Source organism: Gopherus evgoodei, chromosome 5, assembly GCF_007399415.2.
Source record: "Gopherus evgoodei ecotype Sinaloan lineage chromosome 5, rGopEvg1_v1.p, whole genome shotgun sequence".
NCBI classification, from domain to species: Eukaryota; Metazoa; Chordata; order Testudines; family Testudinidae; genus Gopherus; species Gopherus evgoodei.
This window is the reverse complement of record NC_044326.1, coordinates 109,734,226-109,760,947: the sequence shown is the minus strand read 5'-3', so window position 1 is coordinate 109,760,947 and position 26,722 is coordinate 109,734,226. Positions and strand designations below refer to the sequence as shown.

At 40.1% G+C, this 26,722-nt stretch overlaps 1 protein-coding gene and 1 long non-coding RNA gene across 3 annotated transcripts in view; both read left to right on the top strand.

The window, feature by feature from the left end:
* PPP3CA (protein phosphatase 3 catalytic subunit alpha) overlaps window positions 1-26,722 on the top strand; it is a 334,558-nt gene that overhangs the window by 46,485 nt on the left and 261,351 nt on the right. The gene's annotated exons all lie outside the window — the stretch shown is intronic.
* On the top strand, window positions 3,353-24,455 carry LOC115652443. Its single transcript, XR_004000648.1, has 3 exons — window positions 3,353-3,364; window positions 11,645-11,647; window positions 24,301-24,455. It is a non-coding gene; the product is annotated as an uncharacterized LOC115652443 (long non-coding RNA).

Sequence of the window (26,722 nt, the reverse complement as noted above, 5' to 3'; positions counted from 1 at the left end):
TTGTGAGATGTATGCATGGCTATTTAAAGAATAATATTTATACTGAAGTATACTTTATACATTTGAAGTAAAAGTTAGTCACCAGGGGATGACACATCTTGGTGATGGCCATTCGACTGGGAGGGAGTTAGATCACCTTGGTTAGCTGGTGATCTAATGAAAGTAGGGTGACAAGACAGCAAATGCGAAAAATTGGGACGGGAGTGGAGGTAACAGGAGCCTATATAAGAAAAAGACCCCAAAATTGGGACTGTCCCTATAAAATTGGGACATCTGGTCACCCTAAATAAAGCAGGGTAAGACAACTGAGGCTTTCATCCAAGACTTTCAATGGAAAACTATCAGACAAATGCAAACAGTGAAGACCATTTAAGAGGTAAAAAGGGAACAGTACAACAGACAATCACCTTGCCTATGAATAAAGACAAAAGAATGTTTCAGTATACTAGAGTGGGGAAAGGCACTCTAAACTGTTTTGCTGAGAAGACATCCTGGGAAATGGGCATGTTCTCATGAAAAAATTGGATCTTATTCCTCTGAAGCCAGTTGCTCTGTAATAGACTGGGCTTTTTAGGCGGGGAGCTATTTTTTTCTAGATAGGAAAGGTAACTATTGGTAAGTGTAGATTCAGATTGGTTTTATTATTTTGTTTTGAATTGTAACCCTTTCTTTCCGCCTCTCTTGTTTCTAATTAACTCTCCAATCTTTCTTAAATAAACCTGCTTTTGTTTTGTTTATAAGTGCTCACAAGTGCTGTTCTGATTTTTCTTTTTTACAGGAGCAGTGATTTTTAAACAGGGGTATACTGCTTAGCTGGTGTAGAGGATCTGGCATTTCTGTGAGTAACCAGGGGCTTTGTGGTAATGATTTGAAAGGGACTCAAGGAGTGGGGCACACCTATTGTTAACCTGCAAAGCAAAGACAGGGCTGCCATAGCCCAGAGGAAAGTGCTTAAGTGGCTAACAGGCTGGTGGTGTTATGGAGCTACCATCCCTATCACCATGGGCAAGCCTATGTCTTCTTTGAGGCAGGGGATGACAAGGAAACTCACAGTACAGGGTGCCCTGAAAATTGTCACACCTAACTATTGGACTATAAAGGCATTTTCACTCTACTCCCAGCCCATTGACTAGTCAATTATTTATATACGGTAGAACAATGTCAACAGGAGAGACTGAAAGAAACTGTGACTCCAAAATATACCATGGTCCATTGGTTAGGGCACTCAACTCAGCAGTATGAAACTCAGGTTCAAATTCCTGATGCACATCGGGCAAAGGGGCAGTTGAACCTGGGTCTCCTACATCTTGGGTAACTACCTGTGGGAATGCCTAGTTTGAGGACCCTGGTGGGGCTCAAGCATGAGATAGTGGCCTGGATGCCAAGACTGAGGCAACTGTGTGCATGCTAATGTGCAGACCCCTTAGGCACCTAGGTATGCTAGATGGCAGCTGAGCAGTGGTTTTGAGGTTCTCAATGGCACCTAAAAGTTGGATGTAGGCACCTAAAATGGCAGTTAGGTGCCGAAATCCTTTTATGGATCTGGGCCTGAGTATGTACCACTTGCTCTGTACCCTTTGAAAGCTCTGATTCTTAGCTTTCCAAAGATATACGTAGTGTATTATTCATTTATTTGCCTGGCCGTTCCCAAAACATAATTTGTTGTGTGGTCCCTTGGGATAGCAGTGCTTTTTAAGCACTTGAGGTGTAAATATGTCAACTTTCAAACTAGTGGACTCCTTATTCCTTGCAGTATTAGATTTGGAGTGAAGTGTTGTTTTCTTTTGGCTTTGAAACTTTTAACCAACTATTTGGGGGGAGTGAGTTTGTCTTTTACTGTGAGGGATGGTCATGACTTTAATGGCTTTCATTAGATAGTACTAGTGTTTCCTTTGCTCTTTGTGATTTCTGTATTTAGTTCCCAGATACCTGACAATTTAAAAACTGAGTCTCTGAATTGAGGGATGTGTTTCAATTCACAGTATGGGTTAAATTGAAATGTTTGCGTGCTGCTGGTTACTGTATGTTGCCAGTATTTTCACTCTCCTGAATATTGGGATATCCCAGTTTCCAGCACAGTGTGGAAAAAGGGATTAAAAAAAAATAATCAGACATATCAAAAAGCCTTACGACATATCAAAAATACGAGTGGTATTTTAAGAGTTTGACAGCCTTGTAGTGTGGATGCTCTGACAACTTCTGGAAGCCAGATTGCATGAGCTTTGAAACATAGAGGTCTGGATTCTCTACTCAGAACTAGACCCTCTGTCAATTGGTTAGCAGAGAATGGACTTGTCAGAGTGGAGATCTTGGCAGGCCCCAGTGTGCTGGATCTGGGCTCTGCGTCTGCCAGCCACCTCCACTGTGATATGGGAGCATGGTGGGTAGGTGTGGCAGAGTCACTTTTCCACTGATGTGCAGTCAATAAAGAATCCTGTGTTAGTGGAGCAAGTTTGAGGTGCTTGGAAGGAGCTCTAACTTGTGTTGGCTCTGAGAGTGGAGTTCAGGCACAGGAGAGACTTAATCCCATAAAATTAATGGGATTGAGAACTAAAATTTCTGCCAATGCCTATTGAAATCACTGGGAGTCTTTCCATTTCTTTTAGCAGAATTCAGATTCAGGGTCTTGCATATATGACTTGTGCATCATCTCACTGTTCTCTGACCAGGTAGTTAAGAGCACCGCAGTGCCTGATTGTCATCACTCTTGTCATGATATTTATCTATAAAGTGGCCAGTCATAAATCATTGGAAAGCTAATAACTCACTGATCATTAATATTCTTAATGATGTACGTACTGTTAACCCACAAAGAACTTTACAGTTATACTAGAAATATGTGACTGGAATGAGGTTTTTAACCAGGCATGTCAGGGGATTGATAATCAGGTTTTCTCCACACTAATGGAATGAAGACAGCATCTTAAACGAGGTGTAACCAAATGCAGTGGGCTAATCCAATCCTTGAGAGCGCTGTTTAGGGATCTGGGGCAAAAATCTGTCCGGGGATTGGTCCTGCTTTGAGCAGGGGGTTGGACTAGATGACCTCCTGAGGTCCCTTCCAATCCTGATATTCTATGATTCTGTGAAAAGATCATTTGCATTGTAAAAATCACTAGCGGGTGAGGAACCTGCATGGAGTGTATATCAGACAGCACGATATCTTCACCCAGCAGTGGAAAAGAACTTTTTATCTGGTGGGGGGGTCTTCCAAAGAAGACATTTCAAAGGTTTACCAGACTATAAAGAAAGGGAGAGCAAACTTCTATGTTATCCATCTCTTGAGGGAACAAAGAAATCGGCCCTTTAATTCTGTAAGGGTGGATCCTGGCTTGGAACAATCAGTCATGCCAGAGAAGTTGCTGTAAGTAAACTATAGCTGATGATGTGTTTTAGTCTTAGATGCATGTTTACTTTGTTTTTTACCTTTATTTTTACCACTTGGTATCACACAGACCCATGCCCTTTTATTAATAAACTTGTTTTACTTTTACCATAGACCAACTTGTGCTTTGTCTGAAGTGAAGGGTTTGTCAACCCCAGTTAAGTTAATAAGTTGCTGTGTGTCTCTCTTGAAAGGAGCAGTGAATGTAATAACCTGTGTGTGTGTCTTCAGTGAGAGGACTGGACGCTGCAGAGAGACATCTCTGAGGAACTCGGGAGTTGGGTTTCACTGATTTTTAGCTGCTAGGCAAGGTTTGGACTAGCAGAATCCTGAAGAGTTTGCTGGCAGAGCAGATAAACTGGTGTGTCAGGGAGCTGATACATTGCTTAGCAAAAGCAAAACTCTCACTTGGTGAGGCTGAGAGGGGTAACAAAGTCGCTCACAATTCTGGGAATCCCAGTAGGTTGTCATGGTAGTCAAAGCACAAATATCAGGTCCACTTAGCCATTTAAAAGTAATGTGTTAGGTCTGTGTGGTTCTGAATCAGACCTGACTCTACAGCTTGTTGGTGTCATGCTGTGAGTTGACAATCTGTGCAGAATAATCTTGTTTAAAACATGTGAGACTTCTTTCCTTTCATCATTTTCTTCCCCTTGCTTTTCCTCCCTCCCCCCTCACCACCTTTCTCTCTCTTTTAGGTTCAGCCATGGATCCTCAACACACCTATAGCTTTGCTTTTTAAAAAGATGACTTGAAGACATAAACAATAGTAATCATTCTAAATCAAAATGATTTGGGGCTTGTTATCTGAGTCTTAACACAGTAAAGCTCTGACATCCTTCTAGAAATGGATTACTATTAGTTTTCCTGTAGATGAGTTAGACCTGTATTATTTAAAAAAAAACCAAACACTAATACATTTAAAGCCCTACAGTAGTTCAAAAAGCACTTATCTCTATTCATTGCTTTACTTGCTGTAACGTTGAATACATCCTTTTCACTTCTTGAATACTTATCATTATACAATGGTAGGTAGAGGGGAAAGAACCAACTCTTTTTTGGCTTTTTTTTTTTTTTTTTCCCCTAAGATCTTCCCTAACTTGGACTTCAATTCTTTCACAAAAAATGTTCACAAAAACCTGCTTTCCAAGAGAGGTGTTGCCTCTTTTGCCCCCCCCCCCTCAATAATTCGGTAATCTTCAAGAAATATTACCCTAAATAATTATAACTGAGCTACCTTTTTCAAGTACGTAAACGAAGTATTACTCTGTAATGTATTTTTACTTTGTTTGGTAACTGGCTGACTTCAGTAACTGGGGACGGATGTCCCAATGATTGTATGTGTGGGGGGAGGGAGAAGGAAGGGATGTTGTGTATTATCTGTCTTTTTAATGGATGATACTACTAGAGGGGAATAGTAAAACTATTTCATGTGCATGCCTGAATGGTATTAATGAGGAATAGGTGCATGTGGCTTCTTTGCTGAGTGGTGACAGATTTTTGAGCTTTGTAGGTCTGTTCCTCCACTGGAGGAGAAATCGATTATGTGGAATCTGGTTATACCCTTAGTGCAGCTTGGTTGCTCAAGGATTGATGTATATAGTGCAAAATACAAATATGAAGGTAAACCCCTTTCTGGAATCTCAGGCTAAACACCAATGTCTGTCTCAAGAACTGACACTGGTTAGAGAGATGAAGGCAGAGAGCAAATTTCCTTGATGTTTGCCACAACATCCCTCCAAAAATATCATGTCAAGACAAAGAACTTGAGACTTCTAACAGCGCTACCTAGTGATGCCTCCCATAACAGCACGCATGAGCGTGGAAGGAAGGAAGGAAGGAAGCACTGTGAATGCCGAGCAGTGTAACAAACAAAAGTTGATGGTAGCTGTGGGATAAATTTTGATAAATTTAAATTTAGGACTGTGCAGATACTACTGACGGTTAAACTGTATGGTGAATGCCAACATGTCACGAGTTTAGAATTATTAAACCACAGAATCATCCTAATTTTGTATTTTTGGTCTCTGAGCAAATGGCAAAGAACTTTTTGTCCTACCTTTTCTCTGCATTCTTAGATGGGTTCTTCAACAACTTGGACACAATATTTTTGCAGTTTTCTTTTCAGCGGTAGGATCAATAGTATTAACACACTATCCCTGTATCAATGCTTGTAGCTGTTATCAGATTGTTGCCATTACCGGCCATTTTACATTTAATGTCAGTGATGATCCATCAGTTCTTCCTCTGATTGATTGATTTTAAAGTCTACTTCCGACAGTATTTGGTAGTAGACTTGCAAATCCCAAATGTGTTAGAAGAGGATATCCAGAGTGAAGTGTGCTTTAAGTTTTGGTACACTGTTGGTTATTAGTATAAAAGAATGTTTTATCATTCTCATCATTTTGTTTCTTATCTTATGGTTGTCTTTTTATAGTGTAAATGCCAATTGTTCACCACTTCCTTGGTGCTGAACAGAGATTATTCTTGAATAAAGCAAATGTCCAAGATCTGCTGAAATAAAGACTTAAATTATTGCAGTTTGTTTTGATAACCGCAAGAGCATCAAAAATATCACACTTGCAGGTTCATCAGATTGTTAGCATTCTGCTCTTCTACTTCTCTAGGCAAAGTTTTCATTCATTGCACATTAGACCTTGGGAATCCAGGGGAACTAGTTTTCTGTACTTTTAAAAAATGAGCACATTTCTGTCTTGCTACTTAACAACTCTTGACCATGTTTACCTTTTTTTTTAATGTGGAAAATTTTGTTTTAATTACTTCAGTTTAGTCAGTTGCCTTTCTTTGCTTTCTTTAGCGTTAGATAGTGATTAAGCAGAATGTATCTGATTGAACCTAACAGCTCATCACCCATCTGCAATGTTGATCAGCTGCTTTCACATTTATTACTTTTACAGAAGATGCAACCAAATAGTAAATCCAACACTGCGAAAACTGAAAAATAAGACCAGTTACCCAGTTCTGTGTAGATATACATTATCAAATGCCCTGCCAGCTTTCCAGAAATATGTGCTATGTGCTAGCAAACTGTGCTCTCCTAATGGTTGGTAACTCCACCAACTCTCCTTAAACATCTGAAGATGATTGATTCAACACTGTACATATCTCACTCTCCATTCTCACAAACGTCTCTCTCTATATCCTTTTCCTTTTAGGTTTCTAGGTAAGTTTGTAGCTTTCTGTATTATGTCCTAACAGGCTGAATAATCACAATAAGGAACTTGATGTTCTGATAAACTTCCTTTAGTTTTTTAAGAATAATTTTCATTCACAGATTGAAATTGGAACCTAATGTTTTTAGTTATCTAAAATAAAAGTTAGGTTCCCCTTAGTAATTCAGACACACTGAAAAGTTAATGCAAAAAATCCCCAAACATGGTATTGTGTTGTTATAGGTCTGTGGGGAGGGAAAACTTGTTTGGCAATCTTGTTTGCCTCAGAGAATTTTTCCTCCTCTCTTCTTCAGTACCATACCCTGCCAGCCCCTGTATTGCTTTTCAGCCCCCTTCCTCTCCCTCTGTCCCTGTTTTGTAAATGTATTATTGTTTTTTATAGCATTGTTCACATAAGAATTGTACTACAGAAGGTTACTGCAGCGTGACCTGTACATTTGTTAACAATCTGATGGTTGTCAGAGAGGCCATGGAGTTCTGAACTGTTGGGGATTTATGCTGTGGTTGTTTTGTTTCAGAACTAGTCTGATAGGAGACTCGCTGCTGACACATTTCATAACTTGTTTAATCATTTTGAACTTTTCATCTGATCATGCAATTTAGCACAGTCCTCTTCAAGGTTCATCATGGTTGAAAATTTCAAAATATATTTCTAAAACAGTTCTAGCTGCAAACAACAAAGTGTGACATGTAAATTAATGGACAAATCGTTACAGTTTCCAGTTTTAGAAACATGACTTAGAGGTTTCAGCTGAACCCAGATAATTGTTAATTTAGTAAAGAGTAGAAAATAATGAGGAGGTTGAACATCAGATTGTGCGAGTGAATGTTCGGATACCCCGTTTTCTAAAAAGATGCTTCTGCACTATATTATCCAAAGGTGTATTCCACTATTCTTCAAGTGGGTAGGAAAAGTTATTTTTTCAAATAGCAATGATCTCCTGGCTGGTTGAGGCTTTTTTAAAATCAGAAAGTCATGAGTTGTTTAGACAATTGCAAAGAGTTGGGCAGATGTCTTTGCAAGCAGATACAGTAGAATATTGCTACTCTGTATAATGTAAATTTTATTTAAACACACACACAAAATAATGGTGTCTTCCCACTTGCCAAAGCTTTGTAGCAGAGTATTGCAGTGAAGACTGATTTATTACTAAGCCACCACTAACATGATAAAATATAAGATATCCACTAATGCATCATCATGAAATAATATCATGAATAATTAAAATGATCATTGTCAAAATAATGTTTTGTGTGTGTGTCTTTCTTGCTCACTTGCAAACTCCACTCATTTTGCAGTGGTCACCCTCTAATTTGTGTAAATTAGACTCTTCAGTTATTTAAATTTCTCCATTGAAGACAGCACAACTACACTAAAATGTAATGCACTTAAAATGTCCTTAATGGTGGAAGAGGTGGGATGTGTGTGTTTCTGTTTTCAGTTCTGCATGCAAACAGCTAAAAAAAACATTCTCAAGTATTTTTTCCTAAGCACTTGATAGCATGTCTAGTATCTTTTACTTTGCAGTAGATTTGAGGGGGGAAGGGATAGCTCAGTGGTTTGCGCATTGGCCTGCTAAATCCGGGGTTGTGAGCTCAATCCTTGAGCAGGGCCACTTAGGGATCTAGGGCAAAAATCAATACTTGGTCCTACTAGTGAAGGCAGGGGGCTGGACTCAATGACCTTTCAAGGTCCCTTCCAGTTCTGGGAGACAGGTATATCTCCAATAATAATAATAATAATAATAATAAAAAGTAGCTTGAGACTGAGAACAGAAGTATAAACTCATTAGAAAGTGAGAGATGACAAGGTAATGAATCAATAATAAATATGCAAGCAAAGTGTAGGTGAACATCTCCATAGCAGAAGTACAGTAGCAAATCTACTAAGGAACACCCTATTTTTGTGTAGAGTTCCTTTTTAATTTTACCTTGAATTTGAGGTGTGAAATTCTCCCCATGTTGTGCCTCCACCCCCCTCCGCTCCCAAAAAAACCATCTTTCCCCACACTTTCTTTTTCTAGTAGTAGATGATAACCCAACTCTGGGAAATTGGATTTCACCATGTAGATGCTCATTTGAGTGGGAATTAGACAGAAGTTAATCTTGGAAGTTTAGCTGCAAAAAGGGGAGAAGGATTGGGAAATGCCAGGAATCAGTACATTTTGGTCACCCTGCAGTAGCAGACATGGGATTTCTTAGATATGAGATATCCCAGTGAAATCTGGACAATTGAAAATGTGCCGCTAAATTTTAAAACCCACTTGTAATACGTATTCAAAACTGTTAGTGGGAGGAGCAAAGCTGCAAATAGTATGTCAAAGTGCATTGTTGAGAGAACTTATTGTGGTTATGTTCAGAAAGGCGACTCCATAAAAATTGCACTTTTCCCCAATAGGTCAGCTCCATGTGTTTTTTTTTTTTTCCATAGTTGAATCTACTTGCTTTTACTGCTAAATCAATTTTTATTCCTTTTTAGCACTGAAGAGCTAATAGGGGTCTGGGAAAATTAGCTGTGTTCTTTTGTGGCTCAGGAATGATAATCAGAATTGTAAATGAAGTTCCAGCTGCAGAATCTTTACTGCTGGTGGTAAGTCAGCCAGAAAGAACGCAGCTTGACTCTCAGATTCCAGGTGGAATTTTCAGTAATAGCAGTTAGACAAACCATCCTTTTAGTGATAAACTGAGCAAATTTGTTCTAGAAATTGCAGAGATTCAATTATTCCATTTTCAGAGTAGAACAACTTTTGAAAAAGTAGGTTAGTTGTTGTCTTATATTCTTAGAAGTTTCACTAACTGGGAAGCATATTTCAAAACATGAAAGAGAGAACTCTCAGTACTGATAGTGCTGCTGGATTAACTTTTTAATGATCTAGCCAATTTTATACACATCTGCAAAGGTAAAATTGGTTTGCTGCCTGCTACAGTTAGTGTGAATTATTGCAGAAGGAGGAACAAATGAATGATTGAAAAAGCAGTTATAGTGTATGATATAAAGAAATAATAAAAGTATAATTCCATTACTACATAGAGGTGATAAAATTGCCAATGATGCAGAAAAGACAGAGATGTTCAATAGACCTGTTCTGTATTTTATATGAAGCTGGATGATGTATTCATATCCTATAATGATGATGGAAAATATATTTTCCAACAGGAACTAAGGCGAATGTGTTATATTTTCTTTGACAGTTGCTATTTATTAAAACTCGTCGGTCAGAATAACTTGCACCCAAACACTTAAGTGTTTGCCAACAGGTTTTCTTGGTCATTTTTAATGATTTTTGGGGGAAAATTGGGGAAGCTTCAGAAATGAGCACAACTAACCATGCATTTGTAGCAATGTAAATGCAAGGTCATACACCTGCAAACACTGATGAACTATCAATGTACTGTGACACTGAATAGAATTATGTACACAGTGAGAATGCCCAGACTATGCAAACTTTAAATCTAAACGCGGATAATTTCTGAAACAACAATGAATCCAAACAAGGCCATTTGATTCTGAACCCTGTTGCACTAAACAGTTGAACGTATAAAACTTGTTTGTATTAAGACTTAAAACCCAGCAATATCTAGAGCACAGTGTTTGGGTGAGTTTCCATATTTGAGCCAAGTGCTTTGTTGTTAGATTTAAGTTGAGATTTTCAGAAGCACTCTGTCCTGACTGCTCTCCGCTCCCGAGTGTTTTTGAACATTACACTCTTAAACCAAGGGATATCCTCTGCTCCCCCTGGGTGCATTTGTTAGCTGACCATAATATATCTTTTAATTTTTGATAATTTAAAGAGATGGGGAAGGTAATATTTGTCTTGATGGCAAGGCCTTCATTTATAACCCTGTTTTTTTTTCTCTGCTCAGGCACTGTGTAGTCGATTAATTCCTTGGATACCTACCTTTCTCTTACTGCTATTGGAAAGGATGCCAAAAAATGCATTGGTTTTAGCTGAGTGTATTATAGGCATGAAACTGCTATGTAAAATGTGCAATACCACTTGCTGCAGGAAACTGGAAAGGATATGTCTCTGCATATATTAAAATTCTGAGCTCACAAGATTTGTGAAGTGCTGAGCCATGTTGGATAATGCAGCTTTTATTAAGCACCTAAGATTTGCTTTTGTGGCACACTCTGCCCTTCTCAAAACATGGGCATGTGCTCGCGGGGAACCTCTATGCTTGAGTTTCAGGAAAAGGGTTCATTCCCCTTTTCCCCCTCCCCTCTCCTGCTACTTTTCTGTTTGGTTTTTGTTCCTTTTTCTGTAGATTTTTCTTTTACTTTTTCTACTAACTCCATTTTATTTTAATCTTTTAAAGATTAAAAGCATTGCTGCTTTGCCGGTTTAAAGGGGGCAGCTGCTGCTGCTGCTTTTCACTAACAGATAGGAAGCTGTCCAGTTGCCTGGTGCTGACTCAAAGTTTAGTGGAGGTGACAGCAAAAAAGTTGACAGTACTCACTTTATATTATTATTTTTAATTAAAAATATTTGCGCTGTAAAAAGAACAGAAGGAATAGTATTTTTCAATTCACCTCATACAAGTAAACAAAACAATGTGAAACTCTAGAACCCACAAGTCCACTTAGTCCTACTTCTTGCTCAGCCAATGGCTAAGACAAACAAGTTTGTTTACATTTATGGGAGCGAATGCTGACTGCTTCTTATTTACAATGTTAGAACAGGCATTCATATTGCACAGCTGTAGCTGGCATTGTAAGGTATTTACGTGCCAGATATGCTAAACATTTGTATGCGCCTCATGCTTTGACTTGTAGACTGCTCTTTTGGTTATCTTTTTTACAGAGCAAGTATTTTTATAATAAAAAAAAAAAATAAAGTGAGCACTATGCACTTTGATTTCAGTTACAATCCAGAATACGATATATTTGAAAATGTAGAAACATCCAAAATATTTATAAATTTAAATTGGTATTCTATTATTGTTTAACAATGCAATTAAAACTGTGATGAATCATTAATTTTTTTAATATTGCAATTAATTGGGATTAATTTTTTTTATTGTTTGACAGCCCTAGTTCTTTAAAAGCAAAGAAAGATGGAAACAGTTGGTTGTCCTCACACACTAATGTGCACAACATTATGATGGATAGTTTTGTGAAGTAGCATGTGTGAGAATACCCACTTGGTGTAAATGTTAATTATTTCTATTTCAAATGAAATTAATATTAATGAACCTTAGAGTCAATTTCTGCTTGAAGATTTAAAGTTACTAAAGGATGATCTTTTTCTCAGTTAACTTAGAGTAGTTCCTGAGTGAGCTCCCCACTTTGTCGTTGACAAAGGAAAGATGTACATTTATTTCAAGAAATGCTAAAGGATGCATGATGGCATGTGAATGGTTGCTTTCTTTTGTTGTTTTTATGGACCTTTAAGTCCCTTTTTGAGACATTGTTGCCATGTAACCCCACAACTGTTTATCTTAAAGGGGCAAGCTAGAGCAGCTTCCTCAAAACTAGCCTTGTCTTTCCTATTCTTGGTATTTTGGGAGTTCACATTGCATGTGGTTGTAACAGCAGATATTTTGAGGAAGCTGCTGGCTTAAGTGGGACGTTCCACACTGATTATGGTTGCCAGGTGTACGGTTTTTGACCGTATACCCTGGCGCCTCCGTTCAGCATTGCTAACCGGGCTGTTAAGTCTGGTCAGTGGCACGGCAGGGCTAAGGCAGTCTGCGTGCCTGCCGTGGCTCTGCGCAACTTCCGGAGGCAGTGACATGCCCCCCCTCCAGCTCCTAGGCGTAGGGGCAGCGATAGGGCCTCCGCGCACTGCCCCTGCCCCAAGTGCCAGCTCTGCAGCTCCCATTCGCTGGGAACCATGGCCAGTGGGAGCTGCAGGGGCAGCAGCGCTTGCAGATGGGGCAGCGTGCAGAGCCACCTGGCTGCACCTCTGCATAGGAGCCAGAGCAGGAACATGCTGCTGCTTCCAGGAGCTGTCTGAGATAAGTGCTGCCCAGAGCCTGCACTCCTGACCCCCTCCCGCACCCCAATCCTCTGCCCCAGCCCAGATCCTCCTCCTGCCCTGAGAACCCCTCAGTCCCAGCCCAGAGCCGCTTCCTGCACCCAAAAGCCCTCATCCTCCTCCCTGCCCCCGAGCTCACACCCCCAGCTGGAAACATCACTCCCCCTCACATCCCTGCCCCAGCCCTGATCCCCCTCCCACCCTCTGAATCCTTGATCCCAGGCGGGAGCCCCCTCCTGAACCCCAAATGCCTCAACCCCACCCCCAACCCCACCCCAGAGCCCGCACTTCCAGCTGGAGCCCTCACCTCCCCGATACCCCCAACCCCCTGCCCTAGCCTGGAGCCCCCTCTCACACTCTGAACTCCTCATTTCTGGCCCCATCCTGAAGCCTGCAGCCCCAGCCAAAGCCCTCACCCCCTCCCATACCCCAACCCCCTTAGCCAGCCCTGTGAAAATGAGCGAGCAAGTGAGGATGGGGAGAGCGAGTGATTAGGGAGGGGAAGGAGATGGAGTGAGTGTGAGTGGGACCCACCTGCCCTGTGTCTCTGCTTATCAGAGTGTTCTGTATTGGTGTTTGGAGTGGTGGAAATGGAGTTAGTACATCATAGTGAAATCTAAGGAGGAAACTTCAATTATTATCTTTTGAGATTGATACTCAAATGTAAACAGTGTGTTGTTTTCTGGATTACAGGCATTCATCCAGCTAAGTGTTGATTGCATTGTTGTGGGTGTGGTCCTTTGATTTGGGTTTAGGACTAAACAGACTACCTCCTTCAATTTATGTTTTGGAACTTAAAGGGATTCATTATCTGCAATACTAATTGGGAGAGTAAATTATTCATTTCAATATTTCTTCTAACTTGGCTCTTTACCTTAATTTTGATAATTACCTTAAATAATTACCTTAAATTTGATAATTGTATTGATGAGCCCTTAGTTATTTTATGGTTGGGTCCAAATGTTTGCTGACTATTTATGACGTACAAGGCCTAGTTACATAATCACTGCTCCTCTCACTGATTTTCTAAAACCTAGTTTGAGCTGAGTGCCTTGAGTCTGCTTACAAACTATTTACAGGGCTGATATCGATACTTATGCACTACAACAATGAATACCTCCCTCTCTTTTGACTTTTTTTTTTTTTTTTTTTTTTTTAAGATTCCTTGTCCTGGTTTTCAGCTGTTGTACTTACGATTTGGTGCTTCAATTGTTTTTTTGTGTTTTTTTCTATTGGAATAAATGAGTATGAATTTACTTAAACTTAACTTTAACTTAACTTTACTTAAACACACTGCCAAATTCACAGACACCTCATCAGAGTGCCCTTTCTGAAAAATGGCCACCTTCTGAAAAGATGGTATCTCTACAAAAGTCTGGCCTTGTGGCATTCTTGAATCAGATGTTATCCATGATACACTGCTACAAGAAACCTACCCAGAATCTTATCCCTTAGCAAAGCAATGTTTTAAATAACTGTTAGTACTTTTCTGCTCTTTGGAGTATCATGGTATCCATATCAATAGCTGTTCTGTCTTATCTTGGGCAGAATCCAACATGACAACTGGCCATGCAGACTTGTCTTTTCTGTGGGGGAAGAAACTTCTCTTTCCAAAGTTGTGGTCACACTTCTAGAAGAGCACATATTGATACCTCAAATATCTGCTGCTATATCTAAGCCAAAATTCCTGGCGTGGATCCTCTATATTAGAATTATTTCAAGAAAGCTTTTAGGTAAAGGTGTTATTCCCCGCTCACAGATTATGGCTGTTGGCACTGGGAGCCCTTTTTCTGACAAAGGAATAGAGTTTAAGTGGGTCTCCATGATTTTTACTCCTCAGAGGAGCTTCTGACAGCCAGTGCCTGAGATTTTTAGCATGCTTTGTTTTGCTTTCTGAAATCCAGTGTTTAGCTTAATTTTGCAATCCATCTCCGGTAGGCTCCATGTCAAAAATTAACAAAAAAGCTTAACAAATTTCTTAATGTCAGATTAGCAGCCACATGTTGTACATGTACGAAGATGGGAGAATATGTGTAGGTGTTTTGGTTTGTTTTAGCTCTTTACACAGAGAATAGTTAGTACCCAGTATTCTGCTTTCCTAGCTAAGATTTGTTCTTCCCTCTTGTGTTTGCACTACAGTAATTTGAGTAGTCTTGTACACGTCAATGCAGTTATCTTTTAGTCTTTGCAAGATCGAGTATATAACCTTATCTGTTGGAAGGTGACTTGTAATAGACATCCCGTTAAGGGTGAAAATGTATATTTTCCAAAAATTTTGGATGTTGATTTCTCTTAAATAAATAAATAAGAAATGTAATGGCTAATGATGATTATATGTTTTGAACATGCTTTCTCTTAATATGAAGACACATTAATGTTGAGAAGCTCAAAATTAGACCTTACTGCTGTATTCTGCTGTGTGCATGTGATCAGTCTACTCTGCTGCTATGCTAAGTTCTTGAAAATGCCCAAGATATAGATAGGAAGTTTATGCTCTTGAAAGCACTGTTTAGTATTTAATTTTTGTTTATACCATACAAAAAAGTAGTTTAAAGAAACCCTTGTGATACTCTGCTGGCTCAGAAGAGTAGAACAAACAGAACAGAAGAAGGGAGGGATGTGCACATTCATGGAGAAATGTTTTGGGGTACATTAGAAGTAGAATTAGGAATTTGTGAAAGTACTGTATTTGCTGTTAATATTTCCTCTTCTCATAAAGATCCTGCTTCTGCTTAGGCATTTCTGCTTTCACTGAACTCTGGTGGAAAATCTGGCACAAAGAGTGATTTTTTTTGTGTGTGCCAGTATTCTGTAACACAGATTCAAATACTGCCTCAGTCTTGGAATTGATTTGAATATCTGTCAAATGACCTAAGTCTTTGGATCTGCAGAGATGAAAGCCAGCAGATTGACCATATTTTCAAAATAAAAAAGTTCCCACAAATGTCTTACTCTCTCTTTTTAAAGTATCTCAAAATACTCCTACTTAAAAGTTTGTCATTCTCGTTCTTTAAATAGGAATATTGTTGGTCAGTAGGAATGAAGACCCAAAAAGTATGGGATGCTTAGAACCTCATTCTTTAGTGCTACAGTGATCACAGAAACAGAGGCATCCCTGAATGGCTATTAACAGGGACATTAACTAACTAGGGTCATGTCAGTATCTAGTCTATTAGTGATTTTTAAGCAACTGTGAAGTTTTTGACAAGGATTTAGACCCTGATCTTGCCTCAGTGCTGCATATGTGGATCAGCACCATAGACTGAACTTGAACAAATGACAATATCTTCACATTCTTTTCTCATTTATCCTAACAGATAAGATCGAGATACAAGCTTGAAAAATTTTTAATTTCTCTGAAACATAATTTTTTTCCCCATTAAATTTTCCAAACAAAAATTAAAACAATAAAGATATTTTCTCATAATAGTAATTTCAAGTTGACATCTGTTTAATTTTTTTTTTGTAAATCGGTTTTGAGTCTTGTTTTTTAATGATATTTGAAATGAACCATATTTCTGTCAATAATAGAGCTAGGAATTAGCAAGTCTCATAGTTAATCATGCATTTCTAAACAAATCTGTGTAAGTCTTTGGCTACTGTACTATTAATCTACAATCTGACAAATGTATTAAGTAAAACAGTGCAAGAATTTGCTTAGCTACCCACTCATAAAGATGTCTGTGGTCTGTTCTTGTCTGGACTTTAGTATCAATGTACACAGAGATTCTATTCATTGTTTGTTTGGAGAAAAAGACAGACACTTTGGAAATAATTCTGCATCATTCAAGGGCTGTTATGAATTCTGCAGCTACGTACGTATGTGTTGCTCTTCGTTAGTCTTGGAAAGTTTCTCCATATTTTGGAATACATGAAAGTAAAATATTGTATATAATGGTTGAAGAAGAACTATGCTGTTTTTATGGGAAAAAAGTGCTAAGTGATACTATGGGCTGTGCATTTCGCCTATACTGTAAATTACTTTCCTTTTCAGTTTTCTAAACATATAACATACTGTGTAATTTTTGAATGAAGATTGAAATTCAATCTTTGCTTTTTAAAAGTGTTATTTTATTTTAGGATCATGGGAGTTGCCATACAGGATTGTACATCGTGGGAGTTGCCATACAGTATTGTACATCTAGTCCAGTATCCTGTCTAACAGTGACCAGTTCCAGCTGCTTCAGAGAATGTATGGGGCATCTCATAATTTTCTTTAAATTTAAATAAATATTTTAAGGAAAGTTAGTTTTTTTTTAATTAAGAGAAAGGTCACCCCATCCCCCAAATGTGCACTTTAACATGAGTAATCGAGCTAGATTGCTGCTGCTGCTGCTGCTGCTGCTGTTGTTGTTGTTGTTGTTGTTATAGGGCAATCTCTGTACAAACATTACCAGTGTCAAAACATGGACGCCACATAGGGATCACAAATTGAATATGGGATTAATGAAATATTCTCTCATAACATTTTAGTTGAGCCAAAGAAGTTTACTTATGCACTTGAGAATTAGAATAATGTTGTATTTTATAGCTTTGTTTGATTATATTGAACCAGGCAACTGTTTAACAAGGCCCCCAAAAGTAGAACTAGCAGTAATAAAACTATACTAATAAAAGCTCAGCTTGGGCAAAAACACAGCATCCTGTGAGATGGACTGTTAGACATTGGAATAGTCTTATGAGCAAAGTTGTGCATCACTTTAGACACTTTATAGCTACGATGAACAAAGCACTTGAGAATACACTCTTGAAAACACTTCTACACACGTAGCAGGATGAACTAGAAGAAATGATATAAAATATTTCAAGTCACTGTAATGTTTCTAATGATCTGTCTCTCAAAAACAAGTTTAAATTTTCTAGCGGTCTAATGTGCACCAGGACCTCATAATGAAAACTGTTGTGATCATAACTATTAAAATAATGGAATAAGTATTGGGAGGGTTAAAAACTGCCCAGAGAGTAATGGGATCCTCTTCAATGAATGGCGTTGGTTTAAATCTTGCCAGACAGTTGACTTTTGTTTCAGACAGCATTGCAAAATAAATATATAAAGGGCATGTTATATTTTAAACTGATTCTGCAAAGATTTAAACTCATGCCTAATTTTATGTACTTGAATAATTCCATGTACTTCAGTGGATCTTTTTTTTGTCTGTAAATCTGGTCTACTAGTGAATTTAAGATTAACCTAACCCTGTCGTTCAGCAGTGTGAAAAATTCACACCCTTGAGCAATGTAGTTAATGTGATGTAATGCCTCACTGTGGAGTGGCTAGGTCAACAAAAGCATTCTTCCATTGACCTCGCTACTGCTAGGAAGGTGGATTAATTACAGTGTCCGAAGAGGTTTTTCCATCACTGTAGAGTCTACGCTACAGTGGTACAGCTGCAGCGCTGTAGATGTGTCTCTATAAAGCCTGTAGTGTAGACATACCCTAAGTGTTTTCAGGTATCTTCAATATTTAATAAAGGGGTTACTATTTAATAGTATGTTACTTGGAAATTTCATTCAAACTTTGCTTGGATAGGTACATTGTTATATGGATGGAAAACTGGATAAGAGAATATAAATAAATGGTAGTGATACAAGCCAACATATTGAGTTGGTGGAAGGTATCCAGTATGCTAATACAGGATTTATTGTTAAGATGAGTCATAATTAACATCTTCATTAATGAAGCGTAAGAGAGAGAAACACACAAATGAAATTCACAGCTGTTACTAAATTTGGAGGAATTCTTAATACCTGTCAGGACACAAATAATACAGAGGAGCCTAGAGAGATTAGACATATAGTATCAGAAAATGACAAAAAGAGATTCATCTTGGGGAAACTGCAAGTTTTTAAATGTGGAGAGGAAAAAAACCAACTGTAATCACATACACATAATAGTCAAGGGAGAAAAAAGAGATGACAAGATGTAGGGATGATAATGGCCAGCAAATTAGATACGCCTTTTACTATGTCATATGACTGCAACAAAAGCCAATGCAACTTTTGATCTGTTTATATAGATGCATTGCATAACATCCCTTCTCAATGTGGCTGTGGTGCAACTGTCTCTGTAATATTGCATTTTGTATGGGTACTGTTATAAGAGAGCTCTGTATGTAAATAGTTGGTTAACAGATAGACGATGCTGCATATTATGTAGCATTGTTCATGTTCTGTTGTAGGATCAGTAAAACTTGTGCACTGCAAATGGCTTCCTCTGTGCAGCCATCTACCTGGAGCTCTACTGCATTATAAGAAAAATATAATGTGGAGGGATTTCTAGAAACAATAGTTAAAAGTAATCAAGCAAATAACCTGTGCTATCAACAATCCTTTGGGCTTTGATAAAAAGTTAGTAACTGAAAAAGCAGAATATATGTAATTTAGATAGAAGAAGACTGACTGTGGGAAGGGGGCATAACTACACCTATTTTGAAGAGTGTAAATCCAAATTGATGATTCAAATGGGAACAGAGGCGGCTCTATGTATTGTGCTGCCCCAAGCACGGCAGTCAGGCAGCTTTTGGCGGGAGGTCTGCGGGAGGTCTGCTAGTACTGCGCCTTTGTCGTACCCGCCGCCGAATTGCCACCAAAGCCGCAGGACCGACAAACCTCCTGCAGGTATGCCACCAAAGGCAGCCTGACTGCCACCCTCATGGCAACTGGCAGGCTGTCCCCCTGCAGCTTGCCACCCCAGGCACGCACTTGGTGCCCTGGTGCCTGGAGCCGCCCCTGAATGTGAAATAACTAGCAATAGTGGGAAGAAATTCAGAAAATAAAATTTTAGGAAATGTCTCAGGAAAACTTCCTGAGACTGAGATCTGTTTGACTCAAAGGACACTTTTGACACTTCTGAAATGGGAATGGACAAAAGTTTACAAAACGTTCTGTAGGGCAGTAGTTCTCAACAGGTTTCAAGGGGGCTTCCAAGCAGGGCCTGCATTATACTAGCTGGGGCATGGGGCAGAAAGTCAAACCCCCACCTCATGGAGCTGAAGCCCAGGTCCCTGAGCCCCGCCACCTGCGGCTGAGGCTGAAGCCTGAGCTGCCTGGGGGCCCCTGTGGCATGGTGCCCCAGGCAGTTGTCCTGCTTGTTACCCCCTAATCCTGGCACTGGCTTTTATATGCAGAAAACCAGCTGTTGTGGCACAAGTGGGCTGTGGAATTTCTATGGTATGTTGGGGAGCCTCAGAAAGAAAAAGATTGAGAACCGCTGCTATAGGGAAGAAAATCCATCGTTGGCAGTAAGATGTTCTGGGTGATGTGATAGGTGTTTCCCAGCCCTAACTTCAATGATTCTAGTAAATACTGTCGAAATGTACTCTACAGGCTGGAAGATAGTCAAAGGAGGAATTGTGAGATGAGGAAGGGGATTTGAATGAAGTCTAATGTGCAAAATGCAGCATAACAAGGCATAGTTGGATTTGATGCATCTAGTCCAAGAGGGAAAAACAAACTTTTAAAAATATCTATTAAAGAATTAACTGTGGGATGCTTAATCTGTTAAAAGAATAATGGTGTATACTTCTGAACTGAACAGTTTTTTGTTGATGATGATTTAAGCGTTATATATTTGCTGGTGAAATTAATAATAAAAGGCTCAATAAGTCTTCATTCTCTCTCTCCTTTATATTTAAATCCATATTTTTCACATACTGCATCTTTATGTAGATGTTTTAGTTAAAAACTATACAAATTGACTTTTCAGATGGGTTCATAACTATAGCAGCTGCATTTTTTCCCCTCTGTTTCCTGATAGGAGAAAAACTCATATCATGCTTTTGCACACTTAAAATATGTGAACTATACAAATAATATGCCACTCTTTGCACATGAGAGAGACAGAGAGAGGGAAAGTAGCATGTGCTATCTATTTTTAAGTAAACCTCATCAACCCTCTAGTTATTCATCATTTCATTTTTTTAAATAACAAATTACTTTTACACTTAGAGTTCATGCATTCATCTGTTAATGGTATAGACCTCTAAAACTTGACTGTAAATATTCCCATATCTTGTGAAGGCTAACCTGCAAGACATGCTTCCAATTGCATTCAAAACCTGTATCTTGCAAGCATATGTGTGTGTATATAGTGACTTGGCTATTTTTTAAAACTGTTTATAAATAGAGCTCATCAAGTAATGAAAACAATAACATGGATAATTTGACACTCAGGGAAGGCAGAAATTGTCTGAATATTAATGGCTATTATTCAGTCAGCACTGTTTGTAGGTGTATTTTCTCTGTTGGTTTGGAGTTAATGTTACTATGGGAAAGTGTAAAATTAAAACTTAATGTATGTGCACTGTAGATAAATGCATGTGAACTGTAAGGGTAATACAATAATTATGTAAGGTATCTGTTCATGTCTATATTTATTAATGCTTATGTATTTTTAATTGTGGTAAAAGGGTTTACAACTAAGTAATGAAGGTTTTTAATCTGAAAATTTATTTTTTTAATGGGCAATATTATGCAGTGCAGTCTGTAAATATACTGCATCCATAATGTTAGTGTCCTATGCATGGGGCTTTATGCAGTGCAAGGGATTCGCGTAATAAATTACAACAAAACCATTTTAATGCTTTTTTTTTTTTTTTTTGACTTCTCCTAGTTTAGACACATACCAAAAATTTCAAAATGGAGTAACTATTAACAACTTTGAATGCGTAATCTACCAGATTTATTTCAAACATAACATAAAATTATATCTGTACCCTATAAGTAACTGCTATAATTTTGGTTGATAATGCACATTTGCTTTTATGCTGAACAAAAGGATTTGTACTCCTGCTTTAACTGAAAAACTCAATGTGATTTTAACTTTGGAGCTATTAAAGACGCCTCTGTAATAAGCAGAGATTGACGGTTGGTATAAACATTCCTTGAACAAATCTTCTGAGCATGACATCCCATGCCTTAAAAATAACTCTTGGGATTGAGAAGAAAGAAATTAACAGCAAGGTTAATTTTTTTTTTCTGCAAATGTCTAAAGGGATCAAGTAGCTGCCACTCAGATGGGCATTTCTAGCGCTCAAATGGTTATGAGTTTGAAGTCATAAATACTTATTTCTCCTTCCTCAAACTGTTTGCATAGAAATAAATTTTTGGCTAGAAAATTCTGAAACTTTCAAAAAATAATTTTGTTCATTATGTCCCAAGCGGCCCTGTCAAGGTTTTTTTCCCCACTTTGAATTTTAGAGTACAGAAAATGGGGACCTGCATGAACACTTGTAAGCTTAATTACTAGCTTAGATCTGGTACACTGCCGCCAGCCAGAATTTAGTATCTGGTACACTTTCTGTTCCCCCAAAACCTTCCCTGGGGAACACAGATCTTAAAACAAGGAGAAATTAACCATCTCCCCTCCTTTCCCCCCACCAATCCCTGGTGAGTTCAGACCCAACCCCTTGGATCTTAAAACAAGGAAAAAATCAATCAGGTTCTTAAAAAGAAAGCTTTTAATTAATTTTTACCTTTTCTTTCTTTATCTCTGTAAAATCAGGATGGAAAATGCTTTACAGGGTACTCAAATTCATATAGACCATAGGGGACCCCCCCCCAGCCTTAGATTCAAAGTTACAGCAAACAGAGGTAAAAATCCTTCCAGCAAAAAGAAACATTTACAAGTTGAGAAAACAAACATAAGATTAATCCTCCTTGCCTGGCTATTACTTACAATTTTGAAACATGAGAGACTGATTCAGGAAGATTGGGAGAGCCTGGATGTACGTTTGGTCCCTCTTAGTCCCAAAAGCGAACAACGAACAAAACAAAAAGCACAAAGAAAGACTTCCCTCCACCAAAATTTGAAAATATCTTGTCTCCTATTGGTCCTCTGGTCAGGTGTCAGCTAGGTTTACCGAGCTTTTTAACCCTTTACAGGTAAAAGAGACATTAACCCTTAACCATCTGTTTATGGCAGGCCCCCAAAAGCGGCGGCACTTCAGTGGCAGCTCAACTGCACCACTTCTTCTGCGGCAGTTCGGCGGCGGGTCCTCCTTCTCTTCGGTGGCAATTCGGCGGCAGCTCAAAGAGGAAGAGAGGGAATTTGGGACCTGCTACCGAATTTCCGCCAAAGACTTAGACGTGCTGCCCTGATACCGGACGGATTGCCTCCCTTTTGTATTGGCCGCCCGAAGCATCTGCTTGCTGCATTGGTGCCTGGAGACGGCACTGCATGTTGGGAACGGGCTGCACAACTACGAGTGCTACTTTCATTAGTGTGAACAGCTGACTTAAAAGATGTATTAGCATCTGCCAACTCTGTTTTTAATGTGAAAAATTTAAATATATAGTCTAGGAAATGGTACTTGTGGATTTGTATTCACTCTGATAATGATGCTTGGACCTTGTAATATTAATAAGGAGTGTACGTTGGCAGCATTTCTATTTTACTTGATAAATAAATGTACTTGGTAAATTTCCTTTTAATTAGTACAGATTTAAATCTCTGAGGGGAAAACGTAAATTAAAGTTAGCGTGATAGAACATTTGCTTGACAGTTCTGTCTTCTCTGCTGACTAGTCTGTCCACAATGAACACTTAATGAGTCTCTCATGCAGAAGATAAGCGTGATGGTACCACTACAGTTTATTGGATGCATACTTAAGATGTGTCCACTAGTTAATAGTAGCTGTAAACCTATAACTGACTCGTATAATAAACCCAATTTAACAGACGATGTTCTTTAGCTAGGTATTTGGTTTAAAACAGGCTAAACTGAGAGATTCTTTTGGTTTTCCTATCAGCAATTCTACCATGAAAAATCCTGGCTTTTCAGAGTTATAAAAGACCTGTTTCTGGCCGTAACCAGTTGTGAAATTTTGGCCAAAAAACTGACCGTGTCCCAGTCTGAATGTGTCAATGGTTGGGGGAAATGTAGAGGGGAGAATTGTTCTTTGTTGACAGGCTCTTAGTGTTGTGTGTTATATTTTTAAAGCCAGATGTTTAGAAGTACTGTGTTTTTGTGATATTAGTCCTTTGCCTCTTTGCTACTGTACCTCCCCATCCCCGCTGTTGCAAGAAAGGGGAAGGAAAGAGGTCTCCATTACTCAGCCACAGCCTCTTCTTTTGAGTGTGCACCACAACTTTGAATAACTTCAGTACTTGCCTCTGTTATAGCAGTGTGATCTTGTCGTGATTCTTGATTGCTCTAGTGCTGCCCAGAAGGTTCTGAATATTAGCGGGGCAACTGGTAATCCGAGGCACGTAGAGCTCAGTTCCACCAGTGTTGCTGTAATGACAGCCAGATGAGCTGACGTGATGTGTTGTGTGTGTGTGTGTGTATGTGTGTGTGTGTGTGGTGTAGGCTTGGCAATTGACTGCCTGATATTTGACCATGTTAAATATTGTCAGATATTCCAGCAAGCATGCCCTGATGTAGGCAGCAGCCAACCTTTTTGATTGCATCATGCTGCAATCTGTTACCAAGCCTACTTAAATATCTTGATTGCTCACTTTAGTACCTGCTAATGCTACCTGCTGGGAAAAAAGTGAACTAGTTGGAAGTGTAAGAGATCATGAGTTTACATGGTGGTTTCGAACAGGGGTTCTCAACCTTTTTCTTTTTGAGGCCCACCCAACATGCTGTTAAAAACTCCACTGCCCAACCCTATTACAGTAACTGGTTTTCTGCATATAAAAGCCAGGGCCCGTGTTAGGAGATAGCAAGCAGGGCAAATGCCACAAGAGCCTCCAGGCAGCTACAATGCTCAGGCTTTGGTGGTGGGGCTCAGAGCCTCAGGCTTCAGGCCCATGCTGTGGGGCTTTGGCTTTCAGCCCTGGGCCCAAGTGATCTAATGCTGGCCATGCTTGGCAGACCCTCTGAAACTGGCTTCTGGCCCCCTAAATGGTCCCTGGACCTTGGTTGAGAACCACTGGTTTAGAAAGCATGTTAAACAAATTAAGACCCAGTCCCTGTCTCGAAGAGTTTAGGCCTTGGCTACGCTGGTGCTGTACAGCGCTGCAACTTTCTCGCTCAGGGGTGTGAAAAAACACACTCCTGAGCGCAGCAAGATACAGCGCTATAAAGCGCCAGTGTAAACAGTGCTGCAGCACTGGGAGTGCGGCTCCCAGCGCTGCAAGCTAATCCCCATGAGGAGGTGGAGTACCTGCAGCGCTGGGAGAGCTCTCTCCCAGCACTGGCGCTGCGACCACACTCACACTTCAAAGCCCTCCCGCGGCAGCGCTTTGAAGTTTCGAGTGTAGCCAAGCCCTTATTCTCTAAACTGACAAAACGTACAAAAATTAACTCAGAAGGGAGTGGGATGAGAGAAGTGTTCATAGTCATTAAGCCTTCTTCCCTGACACAAAGGATGCATGGCTATTAAACTGCTTGAATTGTTGGCTTGCTGCTTACCTAGCATAAGTGCATTTAAAAATGATGTTTTTCTTTTATCGTTGATATGTATTTATTTAACTTCATATTTCTTTTCTTTTCTAACTTCAGTCTTGTATAATGTTCACATTTAAATGCTAATCTAATGTTGCTGAAAACAGAAATAATTTAATTGTTTAGAACTTAATTTTGTTGTGCTTTGCATTTTTTTGAATTAAAATAATTAAGTAACTTTTTTTTTTGGTAATTAGGCCTTAATATCTAAGGCTAAACCTACTGGATACCACAAAGTCTTCCTCTTTCCTCTTTTGTTACTGCTGTTACTCTTCTAATAACATAGTGCTTTAAAATTTTTATCCATTTAAAAAAAAATGATTTGACAGGAAAATTGACCAATTATTTTTCGAGTGGTCAAAAGTCCAGCCCTGCTTTGGTTTAGTGGAAGGTGCAGTGCCATGGTCTAGCATCAGGAGACTTTGTGGAGGTGGACATGTTGGATTTGGCACAGGGAAACATGATGGTTTTCAGGCCATTTAGGTGCTCATTACAGATTCTGTCCCTCTCCCCCTTAAATGGAGAGCAAGAGTACCTGTGTGTGCACCCTGTTTCCTGTAGCAGTAGGTTGCCAACTTTCTACTAACAAAAAACTTAACAACTTTGCCCTTCCCCTCCTCTGAGGCCCCGCCCCCACTCACCCCAGCTCCCCCCTCCATTGTTCGCTCACTTCCCCCACCCTCATTCACTCACCCATTTTCACTGGGTTGGCTCAGGGAGCTGGGGTGCAGGAGGGGGTGAGAGCTCTGCCTGGGGGTGTGGGCTCTGGAGTGGGCCAGGGATTTGGGATGCAGGAGGGGGCTTCAGGCTGGGATTGGAGCCAAGGGATTTGGAGTGTGGGAGGGGGCCTCTGGGCTGAGGCAGGGGTTGGGGTGTGGGAGGAGGTCGAGGGCTCTGGCTGGTGGGGCTAGAAATGAGGGGTTCAGGATGTGGGAGGGCTGGGGCAGGGGATTGGGGTGCTAGTGGTATTGGCTCTCATGTGAGGATGAGGGATTTGGGGTGCAGGAGGGTGCTCTGGGCTGGAACTGAGGGGTTTGGAGAGCGGGAGGGGGATCAGAGCCGGGGTTGGGCATGGGGGGGGAGGGAGAGTGAGGGCTCCTGGGTGGGCAACCTTTTTTCTGTCACAGTCCATTGACCCACAGAAAAAAATAAATTGCGGGCCATTCACTCACCTACCGGCGGTGGGGGGGGACGACGGTGGGGGAGGCTCAGGGCTTCCCCCTGCAGTGCTTGTGGCTCCAACCCTGCAGGGGGCGCCGAGACTCGGGGTTCCCCCCTATCCCTGCAACAGGGAGAGCTGGTGCGTGTGGCTCCAGCCCCGTGAGGGTGTGTGTGCAGAAGCTCGGGGCTTTCCCCTGCAGCGGGACAAGCCAGCGCTCACGGCTCCTGCCCTGGGAGGGGTGGAAGGTGCTGCAGACTGGATGAAATTAACCATGGGGCTGGATCCAGTCCACGGGCCCTAGGTTCCCCACTTGCAGGTCCCAAGTTCCCCACCCCTGCCCTATGCAGAGGAGTAGAAGGGGGGACCTGCTGGTTATTTCCTGGGAACTACGTGGAGTGCAGCGTCGCCAACTGAACAGTCAATGACCCGGTCAGCGGTACTGATCAGAGCCGCCAGGATCCCTTTTCAACTGGGTGTTCCAGTCAAAAACCAGACACCTGGTCACCCTAGGGCCGGAACAGCCCCAGAATTAATTGCTTTTGTTACCTTCCATTTCCAGGCCTCACAGAGTGAGCACAATAAATGAAGGCAGCAGGAAGAGGATTGCAGGCA